The sequence below is a fragment of the Myotis brandtii genome, unplaced genomic scaffold (genome assembly GCF_000412655.1).
Source record: "Myotis brandtii unplaced genomic scaffold, ASM41265v1 scaffold4259, whole genome shotgun sequence".
Taxonomy (NCBI): domain Eukaryota; kingdom Metazoa; phylum Chordata; class Mammalia; order Chiroptera; family Vespertilionidae; genus Myotis; species Myotis brandtii.
Genome location: NW_005366311.1, coordinates 12,181 through 23,618, shown reverse-complemented (window position 1 = coordinate 23,618; position 11,438 = coordinate 12,181). Strand labels below are relative to the sequence as shown.

At 42.2% G+C, this 11,438-nt stretch overlaps 1 protein-coding gene across 4 annotated transcripts in view; it reads left to right on the top strand.

Annotated features, from left to right (window-relative positions):
• CFLAR (CASP8 and FADD-like apoptosis regulator) overlaps positions 1-653 on the top strand; it is a 43,435-nt gene extending 42,782 nt beyond the window's left edge. For 3 of the 4 annotated variants that reach the window (XM_014545999.1, XM_014545997.1, XM_014546002.1), the window contains one exon: positions 211-653. The gene's annotated coding sequence lies outside the window, so the exon portion shown is untranslated. The remainder of the gene's footprint in view (positions 1-210) is intronic. The other variant, XM_014545998.1, reaches the window with a different exon arrangement.
• The last annotated feature ends 10,785 nt before the right edge of the window (positions 654-11,438 follow it).

The following is an 11,438-nucleotide window of genomic DNA, read 5'->3' as shown; positions in this document are numbered from 1 at the left end:
GCCTCCGTACCTCTGCACTTTACTTCCGCACCTCCTCTGAGTCTCAGTGTGCTTTTCTCTTTCCTTCTAGTTGTAGAATTTCCACTCAGCCAGCCTTCCTGTGGTTCTGGATGATGTTCGTTTTGTCTTTTAGTTGTATTTTTGAAGTGGTTGTGCGAGCCAGCAATTTCCTGTGTTTACCTATGCCGCCATCTTGGTTTCTCTCCATAGGGAGCCTTCTGACCGCCACTGGACTTCCTCTACCCACACCGCCCTGCTCGCCATGGATCACGATATTGCTGCGCATGTGGACCACACCGGCTCCGGCTTGTGCAGAGCCGGCTTTGGGGGGGATACCCCCAGGGCCATCTGTCTCCTTCATCGTGGGGCACCCCCAACACCAGGGCTTGATGGTGAGCATGGGCCAGAAGAACTCCTACGTGGGTGATGAGGCCCAGAGCAAGAGAGGCACCCTGACCCTAATACCCCGTCGGGCACGGCATCGTCACCCACTGGGACGACAGGGAGAAGATCTGGCATCACACTTTCTACAACGAGCTGCGTGGGTGGGGCTGGGGGGCATGTGGCCCCCGAGGAGCACCCTGTTGTGCTCACCGAGGCCCGTCTGAACCCCAAGGCCAACCGTGAGAAGATGACCCAGATCATGTTGGAGACCTCAACACCTGCGCCATGTGCCACTGGCATCTTGATGGACTCCGGGGACGGGGTCACCCACATCCTGCGTCTGGACCAGCGGACTACCTCATGAAGGTGCTCGCGGAGCGTGGCTACAGCTTCACCACCACCGCCCAGCAGGAGATGGTGCGCGACATCCAGGAGCAGCTGTGCTGCGTGGCCCTGGACTTGGAGCAGGAGATGTCCCCGCGGCCTCCAGCTCCTCCCTGGAGAAGAGCTGCAAACTGCCGGATGGGGAGGCCATCGCCATGGGCAACGAGCGGTGCCGCTGCCACACGGTGCTGCCTGGTGGAACCACCGCGCACCCTGCACCGCTGACAGGATGCAGAAGGAGATCACCGCTCTGGCTCCCGGCACGACCTGCACGATGAAGACCAAGACCATTGCACCCCGGAGCGCAAGTCTCCATCCTGGCCGCGCCGTCCACCTTCCAGCCGATGTGGAGCACCAAGCAGGGGTATGAGGAGTCCGGCCCCTCCATCGTCCATGCAAATGCTTCTAGGCGGACTCTTTGTTTGTTTGATTTGGGCGGGGGGTGGGGGGTGGGCGCGCTTGACTCAGGATTTAAAAACTGGCACGGTGAGGGTGACAGCAGCCTGCTGGAGCGAGCACCCCCAAAGTTCTACAATGTGGCCGAGGACTTTGATTGTACGTTGTTCTTCTTTTAAATAGTCATTCCAAATAGGAGAGGTGCATTGTTACAGGAGATCCCTTGCCTGCCCCAGAGCCGCCCACTTCTCCTTAAGAAGGGCCAGTCCTCCCCGAGTCCACACGGGGAGGGTGGTAGCATTGCTTTTGTGTAAATTATGTAATCCAAATTTTTAAATCTTTGCCTTAATACCTGTTCTTTTTGTTTTATTTTGAATGGCCAGCCATCGTGGCCCCCCTTCTTGTCCCCAACTTGAGATGTATGAAGGCTTTTGGTCCCCCTGGGAGTGGGTTGAGGTGTGGAGGTAGCCAAGCAGGGCTTACCTGTGCACTGACCGACTTGAGACCAGTTCAACAAAGTGCACACCTTAAAGAAAACAAAAACACAAAAAACAAAAGAAAAAAACAAAAGCCATAGAGAGAGAGATTAAAAGAACAAAACCCACAGAGATAAGCATTGAAGTGCTTGTGGCCCCGGTGGTCAGCTCCGTTGGTTGAAGCTTCATCCAGATACGCCAACGTTGCCGGGTCCAGCCCTAGTCAGGGCACATACAGGAATCAACCAATGAATGTATAAATGGGTGGACCAACAAATCGTTGTTTCTCGCTCTCTCCCTAAAAATCAGTCAGTAAATTAATTAATTAAAGTAAAGTGCTCCTCTCTGCAGTTTGTGGGGGTCATTACCTTCCCCTTCCAACCCCATCCTCTCCCGTAGAGGTGGCATGACCACATAGCTGGTCTTATCCCGTCTGCCTGACATGGTGAAAATACAGAGCAAGGCAAATCCGCATCTTCTCTTTCCTTCCCTCTTTTTAAAACAATTGTTTGTTTGTTTGTCTTTATTTATTTATTTATTTATTTATTTATTGGATTCTAGAGAGAGGAAGAGGGAGACACACACACACACACACACACACACACACACAGAGAAAGAGAGAGATAGAGAGAACATTGAAACATTGATCAGCGGTCTCATGGAACCTGCCACTGGTTATGTGCCCTGACCAGGAATCTAACCCACCACCTTTGTACAGGTCAATGCTCCAACCAACTGAGCCACATTGGCCAGGACTAAGCAGTCACTGATTAAGTTATGCTGTGTTGTCTGTTTCTTTACTTTTGTCGCTTTTCTTATTTGCCTTTGATGACATTGTTTTTTTATTAATACCATCCATCAGTCAATTCCCAGAGCCAAAGAGAGGGATGCTATGTGCTTGCTGGTGTGTTTTGCTCATTTGCAAGGGGAATGGGGAGGAGGAAAGAGGGATTGTGATTCCAGGCGTAGGCTGACAAAACAGGAGGATGAAGGCCTTGCCTAATTCACAGAACTGTTCTGAGGAGGAGATGAGAGAGCCTTTATGATCATACCCAACGAGAGAGTGTTTATGGCTGCTTATCGTTGTTGTTGTTATTACTATTATACCACACAATTAAGGAGTTGTTTTGGAAAGGTTGAACTAAACCTTGAGAAGTTAGTAGGGTTTTGGCAGGTTGAAATGGAGAAGAGAGTATGTTGCCAGAGAAGACCTAAACCAAGTGAAGGAGCAGAGGAGAGATGCAAGGCGTGTTCTCCATACCTTGAGCATAACTTTTAGCTGGAGAGGAGAGAATGGGAGCAAGGTGAGCTGGAAGCCAGGAGATGCTGTGGTTAGAATGTCAGGAGCCTCAGAGGTCTGCATCTTTGTCTTTTAGTCAGTTATCATGTAAGTTATTTTTCTTACTTTAATCGTGACTCTTTTCTTGGGCACTTTTGTATATAACCATTTGATTACTAAATGCATATTTTATTTTTTTTACTGAGTATAGTTTTTTAAAAAAATGTTTTATTGAGCCCTAATCGGTTTGCCTCAGTGGACTGAGCATCAGCCTGCAGACTGAAGGGTCCCGGGTTTGATTCCAGTCAAGGGCACATCCCCAGTATGAGGTGTGCAGGAGGCAGACTATCAATGATTCTCATCATTGATGTTTCTATCTCTCTCTCCCTCTCCCTTCCTCTCTGAAATCAATAAAAATATATTTTAAAAATTATGTATATAGATAAGAGCTTACATTGAGCTGTTAGCTCATTTTACATACAACTAAATTTAAGGAACTAAGTAAATTTAACCAAACATTCCTTAATATCTTTTATTTGGTAACTATAGATTTTTAACATTAAAGGGCTTACCTTTTTTGTTCACTTTAAACAGAACATTATATTTGTATTAGTGTTTTTTTAAAAATTCTTTATTGTTTAAAGTATTACATGTTTCCTTCCCTCCCCCCCACTCCCCATCGACTTCTCCCAGTCTGTTCCCATCCCCCAGCACAGGAATAGAATCCATAAAAATGTTAAGAAAATTATATTTCTGTATATTCTAATAATACATCCATTGTATCTATTTGAAAGAGGCCTTTTCTGCCCTCTTGTATACGTTGTTTTTAAATAAAAAAGTGTCAAGCTTTTGTAAGCATTTGTGTGTTAATTTTTATGTAGACATGTGTTCAAGTCATTTGGGTATATACCAAGGAATTGCTGAATTGCATGATAAGCCTGCGTTTATCTTTGGAAGAAAATGCAAGGCTGTATTCCCAAGTGGCTGTACTGTTGTTGCGGCGTTCCCATGGCTCTGAATCCTTGCCAACATTTGTTGGTGTTAGTGTTTTGGATTTTAGCTTTTTTAGTAGATGTGTAGTGATATCATGTTTTAATTTTTGATTACCTAATGACCTTTTTTACTATGTTGGTTGAGCTTCATCTTTCATGAATTTTATCCTCAGGAAGTATAGTACAATGGGATCTGTGACAGTAATCGTCATAGTCATGTGGTGGGAAGGGTTCATTTTTCCATGGGCTGTTACCTTTTTGGTTGTTGCTTTTCCTACCTTTGGGGAGAAAATTTCTAAAGTCCCCTTAAAAATCTTAAGAGCCGGAGAGAATATCTTATATGACTTTATCTAGGTTTCTTCAAATTTGAATATGGTCACTTAAAATTATAGAACTATGTACCGAGTGCTATAAAAGCTCCTAGTTAAATTGAAGAAAGCTTATGTTGGAACTAGGGTCATTTGAAAGCTTCTGCTTCAGAAAGTAACCTTTAGTCTGTGGACTCCAGATAAAAGTAGGCATGAATAAAATGACTAAGAATATAATAGGGAAGAATACCCTGCTTATCCATCTCCGAGCCATAAGGTCATGTAGCTAGAGCTGGATTTTAGAGAAATCAGGGTGAGTCCCCCAAAAAGCTCCCTCCAGACCTTCTGAAGGGCCGGGTGTTCTGGGCTATTTGTTTTTGAAGTAACCACGCAGTAATTTTTATTTTTCAGCACTTCTAGAAAAGTCTAATGCCTGGAATAGAGGAGGCTGAAACTGGGAGAGGGCCTGGGAAGTGGAGGTGCTGCGTGTCTCCCTTTATATACTTTGAGGGTGGGGGATTTGGACCAGAGCCTGGATGTAAAGAGAAGCCAACTACTGCTACCACCATCCTCTCCCAAAGCGGAACTAAAGAGAAACAGTCTAGTATTTCCCCATTGTCACCAGGACAGTCATCAACTCCCACCACTAGAAGAGGCTATAACAGTTTTGATTGGCTCTTCATGGGGACCCAGTCAGGAAAGAGATTGTGAGAAATGTCTATTCTTTCTACTACCATCAACTCACCATCAGCATGATCTCAGTAATTATGTTCCAAATGGAAGGAAGGATGAAATGCTGAATACAAATCACATGCCACACAATCTCGCCTCTGTAACTTGGTTCAAGATTTGCCCTTGAGTACTAGGAGTACTAGGATAAAAGTTTAAGTTTAGCTCAGGTGTCTATATTCTACCTCTACCCTCCAGGCTTAGCTCAGATGCCTCCTCCTCCAAGGCATCCTCATCTGGATTCATCCCTTGCTCCTTGAGTCTCCTGGGCAGTTAGGTGAAGCCCTACTGCAGTATCACCCTCCCAATAATTACAGATATTATATTGTAAGTAGCAGTAACCTTGGGATCAAGAGCATGGGATTGGGAATCAGAGAGACCTAGGTTTGAATCCTGAATTCCCACCTCTTCCTAACTTTGGGATGATGACAAGGTACGTTGCCTCTCTGAACTTTGATTTCCTCATCTATTGAATGTAGATAATAGTGCTGACTTCAGACTGTTCATCAGAAAAGAAGGTGTCAAGAAATGTAGTAGTCATGGTTGTTATGGAAGGCAGACACTGTGTTTTATCCATGTTTTCTTTCTAAATATGCCCAATCTAGTTCTTTACAAATAAGAAGAGCTTGTTAAATATTTAAAATAATTGAAAAACCTATTGTGCTTTATGAACAGGATAAGAAGTGGTAGTTTCACCAAATTGCCTCCTGATATGGCCCAAGGAATAAAATATTTATGGTTGAATAGCTGAATAGAAGACTAAGATTATGTGCTAAAATATATATAACATAAAATTCACCATTTTAACCACTTTTTCATATTTTTCATATTTCATATGCAAGAAGCATAGAGATATTTATTGTGCATGGAACCATATAGTCTCTAAACCTTCATCAAAACCAAGTTTTAGAAAGTTAAAAATCTTCATATTACTTTGTATTTAGGGACCTCATTATATCCATTTTCCCTATATTTTTCAAAATTTTAAATCCTTTTTTATTTTTCAATTACATTTGACATACAATTAGTTTCCAGTGTATACCCCAGTGATTAGACATTATATAACTTACTACATGACCATCCCAATATACCTTGCACCCTTCTGACACCGTACATAGTTATTAGAATATTATTCACTATACTCCCTACGCCATACTTTACATCCCACGACTATTCTGAAACAACCCTTCACCTTTTCATCCATCCCTCCAACCCTCGTCCCATCTGGCAACCACCTGGATGTGCTCTGTATCTATGAGTCTGTTTCTGTTCCTCTTGTTCATTTATTTTGTTTTGTTCAGTTATTGATAGGTACTTATTTATTGCTATTTTATTGTTCATATTTGGTCTCCTCCTCCCCCTCCTCCACCTCCTCCTCTTCCTCCTGACTGTCATTAACTATGTGACCAAGCAAGGTACCACTTTCCTTTTCTTTCATCTCTATACTTTCTATTATACCCTCCTCCACCTCCTCCTCTTTCCTCCTCCTCCTCCTCCTCCTCCTCCTCCTCCTCCTCCTGATTTTTGTGACTTTATTTCTTCCAAGTCAGAATATACTGAAGGAAACAAAGGGAGGACTGGGGTGGGGGCTCCAGTGTGGATTCCAGCCGGGCTCGGGCTTGAGAAGCTGCTGTGTGGGGTTACAACGCTGCCATGATGACATCCAAGTGGCTTCCAGGAAGTGGCAGATGTGCTGACACATCTGGACAGAGCAGTCTGGCTGGCCACCTCTTACCAGGAACCCCCCGGTTGGGCTCAGGCTGCCTGTCGCTGTGTCCAATAACGAAGGGAGGGTTGAATCATATTAGGTGTTAATTGAGAAGGCCTGTCTACCAAGAAGACAGGGCACTTACAAGCATCAAATCCTGCCTTCCAGCAAGATTCAGGAGACAGCATTATATAGGGGAATGGGCTGGGGTGAGGGATGAAGCTAAATGCAGGCCTGGGGGTCCGCAGACTTCAGCTATCGTAATTAGTCATCAGGTGATGAGATGATGCTGATGAGATGATGTTTTGACTCCTGGGGGGTCGTCTGACCATGCTTATTGGTTCTGCTTGCTGGATTCACAGCTGAGTCAGCTCCTCAAATGCTTTGCACAGGCCTTGAAAAGGAAACTTTAAGAAAAACTTAAACCCCTATTCACATAAGTATATGTGTAATAAGATTTAAAATAATATGATTACTTTTCAGATTAATTCAGATGCTCTATCTATTAGATTATAAGTTCCCCTTATTATCACCCCCTCTGATTAGGTAGATTGGTTGATATCTATCAACCTTGTACTACAGTAGTAAATTCCTTTGTAAAGAAGCTTTCTCTTTCAAAAGACTGGAAAAGAGCCAAAGAAATTCTGTATTAGTTTACTTTGCATTTATTTATCTAATTAGATTTATTATTTAGTAGACCTATAGTTTGCTTTTATGATTTCTCTTTACAACTTTTCTATAATTTTTACAAATATTTTTACAACTTTAACTCACTTTCATTTCCTTAAAAAAATGTATCTCCATGTCTTATGCCTTCTATTAAGTATTCCTACTCTAATATCCTTTTTTCCTGTTATATCCCTTCTCACCTTTTTTACTTCCTCAATTCTAACTCTTCACAGACTCTCTGCAACTTACACAGAACTCTGCAATGTACCTAGTCCCTTTAGTTTGTCTACTTCACTTTCCTTTTCTTTCATCTCTATACTTTCTATTATACCGAAACTATACATTCTTTCTAACTAGTTAGAATTAAAGGTCAGTTCTACACAGGCTCCTCCATTGCCAGCTTCAGAGCAGTTGGAGTGGTCAGAGGTACGTTTCAGGGTCCATCTCTGCTCCAGTTGGCCCATCATCCTTGCTCTGCTTATGTCTGTCCAATTGCCTACCACATCCTCCTCAAGGATCTTGGCTCTGAATTCTTTCAGGGAAAGGAGCCGTGGGATCTCTTCTGAAACTACTTCCTCCTGATGAGGGTTGAAGTCCTGTCAGAGCCAAGAGATCCTTGCTCCCTGTCAGAGGGACGATGAGGCCTGGCCACAGAAGGAGGTGGCAATGATGCCTAGAGGTGGTATTCCCTAGGTATGATTAGGGCTTATAACCTGGTGTAGACAAGCTGTGTTATAAAATTTAGTTTTATTGGGCAAAAGTTAGAACAGTAAGAATTATGACAAATGGTCTGGTGGAAGAAAAAAACATTTTAGTTCTAATAATTTCCTGTTGAAATAAATTTTCTCGCTAAAATCACTCTCATTTTTATTAAAGAGCCAAATTAAGACCAATTTATTTACTGTATTACATTCAGCTACAATTTGGCCTGATGGTTTGCATGAACACAACAAGAATAACAGTTGATCACACAGACTATTTAAAAAATATATTCTTTACTGGAATCTCATGAGAAAGTTTACTCCCAGGGCAAAGAAACCAAGCCACACAGTTGCTATCAGGTTTCGCCTGCAATACCTACAGAATTGGGGTGCATTCCTTGAGTTAAGGTCCCTACAGGTGTCTTAAGGTTTCCTCCATGCCACCTCTCAGGAAAGCAACTTTCGTTCTTCACCTGGAAAGACTGTCACAAACTACGTGACCAAGCAAGGTACCAGGCTATTTATCCAAGGGGCTTATCGGCTTCAAAGTCAGTCTTTATTCCTTAGAGCAGTGGTTCTCAACCTGTGGGTCGAAACCCCTTTGGCGGTCGAACAACCCTTTCACAGGGGTCGCCTAAGACCATCCTGCATATCAGACATTTACATTACGATTCATAACAGTAGCAACATTACAGTTATGAAGTAGCAAGGAAAATCATTTTATGGTTGGGTCACAACATGAGGAACTGTATTTAAAGGTCCAGAAGGTTGAGAACCACTGCCTTAGAGCTTTCTGATGACATCTAGAGTTCTGGCATGTGTCTCTCAGACATGACATTCCAGTAAAGTTTTGGTTAATAAAACCACAATTGGAAACTGGCTTACATCCTGTTATGAAGAAATCAGATTCTTTTCGGATTTATGCAAATAAACACATTGCCATGAGAACAACAATACTCATTAAGAGTTTCTAGTTTCTGGAGGAATCAGATATGGAGAAAAATATAAATGCTGTAATACTGCCTATCAAGGTACAATTTACCAAACTGCTTTTTGTTTGTTTGTTTGTTATATTTTATTGATTTTTTTACAGAGAGGAAGGAAGAGGAATAGAGAGTTAGAAACATCAATGAGAGAGAAACATCGATCAGCTGCCTCCTGCCCACCTCCTACTGGGGATGTGCCCACAACCAAGGTACATGCCCTTGACCGGAATCGAACCTGGGACCTTTCAGTCCACAGGCCAATGCTCTATCCACTGAGCCAAACTGGTTAGGGCCCAAACTGCTTTAAGAAAAGAAACAAGTTCCCTTATGCCTGGAAAACAAGAAGGTTAAAAATCAGCAATATTTTTAATAAAAGTTACAAAAACTATACAATTATTTTTAGCTCATTCAGTTCTATAATCACATTCTGTTTCTCCTGATTTTTCTTGCCAGTATTTCTATACATGCAGATACTCTATAGAGTTCTAGTCATTTTTATCCAATTCAAGGGGATGATCTGAAAGTTTATTCTCAGAGATATGTAGCTTAAAATAAATCAGAGTCCTTTCTATGGATCCCTCAGAAGATGTAACAGTTTTCCAAATGCATCATAACAAAACAGTGACTGTCTCCAAATGGCAAGAAATTTAAAATTATACGGTTATTGATTTGATTATAATGCAAATGGCATGGAATCTTGTCCTGCAACACACAATATTCTAAGCATATCAGAATTTATTTAATACGCATATATAAGTAAAATATAATTATTATTTCCTTATTTGACAGGGCTTCCCATATACCTTATGGATAAAATTTTCCTTCATAAGCAGAGAAAGCAAATCCTTGAGGCATTCCAGGGCCCATTGGAATGACCTAAAGCTAATTCTAGGTCAAGGAAAAGTTTCTTAAAATTCAAACCCTGGGAAGGTAGTCAAATACATTAGACTAAAAGATTATATATTATTATTAAGCAGTGTTAAATAATTTATTATTAAACACCACATAAGGTAGTAAAACTTCAATTCTTATGATTAAGAAGATGGGCTTTTAACTGGCCAGCTTGGCTCAATGGATGGAGTGTCAGCCTGAGGACTGAAGGGTCCCAGGTTCGATTCTGGCCAAGGGCACATGCCCAGCTTGTGGGCTCGATCCCCAGTGTGGGGCATGCAGGAGGCAGCCAATCCATGATTCTCTCTCATCACGGATGTTTCTCTCTCTCCTTCTCCCTTCCTCTCTGAAATCAATAAAGAAATATATCAAAAAAAAAGATGGGCTTTTAAGTAATCAAGTTCCTGATTAACATAACATAACCATTTTAATAATATATATAAAACCTTTGCTTCCTAGGCAAATACAGGAACAAACCCCCCACCCCCAACCCCCTCAGGAATGCAGCTACATGCAGGCCTGGGGGTCCGCAGATGTCAGTTATTGTAATTAATCATCAGGCAATGAGATGATGTTGATGAGTTGATTTCAGAAATAGGCTTAATTTCCTCATGGAAAATATACTCACATTCTTAAGAAGTATAACAGAGATAACATAACCTGATTAACTCTTAGGAGGCTGCAAAAAAGGTGGGTGTGTATGTGGGGAGATAGAAGGCCCTGGGGTTTGTTCCTAGGACTGTAGCAACTCCTGGGCCTCCAACAGCTTTAGTGTCAAATACTATTTTTTTCCCCTTTACAAGGAGAGTGCCCCCTCACCCCGCTGCTGCCACTTCTGCAGCCTATTCAAGGGCACTTCTTTAGCTCCAGCCCTCTAGGATAAGTACTTGGGGAGTTTAAATGACTATTTCCCACATTTTTGTTTCTCAGTAGAATCCTTACATTACAGACAGACAGACAAGAACTCTCACTAGAGACCAAACAACAAAGGGACACAAACAACAATCAACAGAGACACTCTTATATACGATATTTACAGGCCCACATAACCACAGACAAGGCTTAATGAATCAGAGTCCTTTCCATGGATCTTTCAGAAGATGTCTTACTGTGCCCGGGACTTACAGCCAGAATGTGGCCCAGGGGGCTGCCAGCTGGGGTTGCTAGTGAACACACACAAACAGACACAGAAACAGCTATTGTTTCTGTTTATTTATCAGCTATTGTAATTACTCAACAGGCGATGAGATGATGTTAAGGAGATAATGTTTTGACTCCTGGTGGGTTGATCTGAACCTGCTTATTGTTTCCGCTTGCTGGAGTCACAGCTGAGTCACTTCCTCAATTGCTTTGCCCAGGCCTTGAAAAGGAAACTTAACCCCATTTTCATAATTTAGAAACTTAACCCCCTATTCACATAAGTATATGTGTTCTAAGATTTAAAATAATATGATTACTTTTCAGATTAATTCAGGTGCTCTATCTATCCTATATAATAAAAGCCTAATGTGCAAATCCACGAATGGCAGAATGAC